The sequence below is a fragment of the Macaca fascicularis genome, chromosome 1 (genome assembly GCF_037993035.2).
Source record: "Macaca fascicularis isolate 582-1 chromosome 1, T2T-MFA8v1.1".
NCBI classification, from domain to species: domain Eukaryota; kingdom Metazoa; phylum Chordata; class Mammalia; order Primates; family Cercopithecidae; genus Macaca; species Macaca fascicularis.
This window is the reverse complement of record NC_088375.1, coordinates 116706862-116710078: the sequence shown is the minus strand read 5'-3', so window position 1 is coordinate 116710078 and position 3217 is coordinate 116706862. Positions and strand designations below refer to the sequence as shown.

Here is a 3217-nt window from a genome sequence, read left to right as displayed (position 1 = left end):
ATCTAACCTGGACATTAGATGTTCTATAAGTGTTAGTAGCCACCTGGGGGCTGATGTCATTGTCACTTCTTCAGCAAGGGACAACCCACATCTTTAGATGGTTGGAAAAAGGTCCTGGGCTAGGAGGCTTGCCCGGTGAGAAGGGAGGTGTGGGACTCCCGGTGCACAGGCAGCCTCCCCTTCAGCTGTCTTTTTACTCCTGTCCCTCCCCGTGTCCCACTCACACACCCCACGTTGTTGTGCCAGGTGTCTCTGTGGGTCGTCCTTGCAGAGTGAGCAGCGGAGCATGGGTGTGTGCTCTCATTTCAGACGCTTTGGCTGGCAGAATTCTTTCCCTGCTATTCCATTCCCATGCCACCCTTCCTCCTCTACCAGTAGGTCCTTCCTTGTGGAAAAATAGCTCTTCCAGTAGTAGAAACTGATCCTGGCTCTAAGAGCAAAAGGGGCAGAAGGGAGTTTTACTGGAATGACTCTGGGGTATCTCACAACTCAAGGGGGCTGTGGGAAGGTCAGAGCAGGGCAGCTCTAGGACCTCTATGGTGGGAGTTCACGGACTCTATGGTGCTGTTGATTACATGACTCAGCTCCCACTGAGTCAGGCCCATTGCTGCTCAGAGCCACCCTCCCCCTTCCTGGGGAGGGAGTCGAGGGGCCCCAGTTTGGTCAGTTATGTGCCCTGGATGAGCCAGCTAGTGAGATGTCTGGCATATTAGATACCTGAAGTGAATAATTTTGTAACACCTCCCCAACAAAGTTATTTTCATTGGTAATCATGAAATACAGTTAATGTATGCATTAGTATAACTGATGATGATGCCAGGAAAGAAATGCAAACAGTGAAAAAACAATTTATTAAACTGTGTATATACAGTCATACTAATAAAATATAAATAAACAATATGATACAAAAGAATTATTACAGTATAATAAAGGGCAAAGTAATGAAATAATACTTTTATTACATTAATTTTTTTGGAGAAAAGAAAAATTTAGACTTGCAGATTGGTCTGTCACAGCAATGAATGATAACAATATATCACAATTTTCATTTTCAGGTTGTAACTTTTGCAAACTTGTAAATAATTTTATCAAAATTAATCTTTGCATATTTATCCTCAACAGTCAGTATAATCAGGTATGTCACTCTATCTTTGTTCATATTTCTTATTAATTTTAATTTAAAAATTCATCTGAAGAAACATATAAATAAATAGAAAAAGTTTTAAACAGAAAGATAAGTTTAGCAGACTCACAAAAATCTCATTTCATAAGAAGTTCTAGAAATTACAATGCCATCCATGTTTTCATGTCTTAGGGAATGAGTCTAGTAGCTTTCAAATGCTGGCACAGTTGAAACATTTCTAAAAAAATTAGAAAATTCATCATTTAAAAAATTGTAATATCTCTTTTATGTGTATCAAAACTCTTATTAAGCAATGAGATCTGGGTTGCAAAAGAGGATTTATTTTTTCACCTGTCTATAAGGGCTTGTTCACAAGTTAAACAGAAATGCAAGTGCAGTCATATTTTTTATTATTTTTAGTTAAAACTTCCAAAATTTTTGTCCTACAAAAATTAGAGTTACAAACAACTTCACAGCAACCTCTTCCCCCACCAAATAATTCCATTAAAAATGGGCAAAAGACCCAAGTAGACATTTCTCAAAAGAAGACATACAAATGGTCAACAGGTATTTGAAAAAATGTTCAACATCACTAATCATCAGGGAAATCCAAATCAAAACCACAATGAGACACCATCTCACCTCAGAATGGCCATCATAAAAAAAAGACAAAAAACAACAAATACGGATGAGGATACAGAGAAAAGGGAACTCTTATACACTGTGGATAGAAATGTAAATTAGTAAAGCCACTGTGGAAAATGGTATGGAGTTTTCTCAAAAAACTAAAAATAGTACTACCATACAATCTAGCATTCCTACTGCTGGGTGTTTATCCAAAAGAAAGTATATCAAAAGGATACCAGCACCCCATGTGTATTCTAGTACTATTCGCAAAAGCCAAGATATGGAATCAACCTAAGTGTTTATTGATTAATGAAGGGGTAAAAGAAAATGTGGTATAGATACACCATGAAATGCTATTCAGCCATAAAAAGGAATGAAATCCTGTCATTTGCAGCCACATGGATGGAACGGGAGGTCAACATACTAAGTGAAATAAGTCAGGCACAGAAAGACAAATATTTCATGTTCTCACTCATCTGTGGAAGCTAAAAAAGTTGATCTCATGGAAACAGAGAGTAGAATGATGGTTACCAGAAGTTGGGAAGGGATGTTCAGGGGGAATGAAGAAAGGTTGGTTAATGAGTACAAACATATAGTTAGATGGAAGGAATAAGTTCTAGTGTTCAATAGTTCTGTAGGGTAACTATAGTTAATACTAATTTATTGTATATTTTAAAGTAGCTAGAAGATGTGAAATAGTCCCAACATAAAGAAATGATGCCGGGCGCGGTGGCTCACGCCTGTAATCCCAGCACTTTGGGAGGCCGAGGCGGGCGGATCACAAGGTCAGGAGATTGAGACCACGGTGAAACCCCGTCTCTACTAAAAATACAAAAAATTAACCGGGCACGGTTGTGGGCGCCTGTAGTCCCAGCTACTCGGGAGGCTGAGGCAGGAGAATGGCGTGAACCCGGGAGGCGGAGCTTGCAGTGAGCCGAGATCGCGCCGCTGCACCCCAGCCTGGGCGACAGAGCGAGACTCCGTCTCAAAAAAAAAAAAAAAAAAAAAAAAAGAAATGATACATTTTTGAGGTAATGAATATCTTAAATACCCTAATTTGATCATTACATATTGTATGCATGTATCAAAATATCACATGCATGCAATATGTACAGTTATGTTTCAATAAAAATATCAGCATTCATGTCTGAATATTAGCAAATACTAACATTATTCTGCCCATTGCTTTAGATCAGGTGCCCAGTTCTTGGTGATAATGACCAAGACATTTATACATTGTTCTTTTGATTTTTGCTGGCAACATAAGACCAGCATCTTTTGTCATTTCTCCTGGCATTCACAGAATGATGGAATTAAAGTAACTCAAAATCTGTTTCTTCATTTCTGTAATCACTGTAATATTATTGCTTATTTTGAATCTACTGTTTAGATGCAGGAGTATGTGGTACCATGGGGTTGGGCATGTGAAGTAAGCTCGAATGATTTTCAAACTATCAGGAACTTATT

The 3217-nt window shown here is 38.5% G+C and overlaps 1 non-coding gene across 1 annotated transcript; it reads right to left on the bottom strand.

The window, feature by feature from the left end:
* Positions 1–1398: 1398 nt before the first annotated feature.
* On the bottom strand, positions 1399–1520 carry LOC123571152 (small nucleolar RNA SNORA40). The gene has a single exon (XR_006695322.1). It is a non-coding gene; the product is annotated as a small nucleolar RNA SNORA40 (small nucleolar RNA).
* Between the last annotated feature and the right edge of the window lie 1697 nt (positions 1521–3217).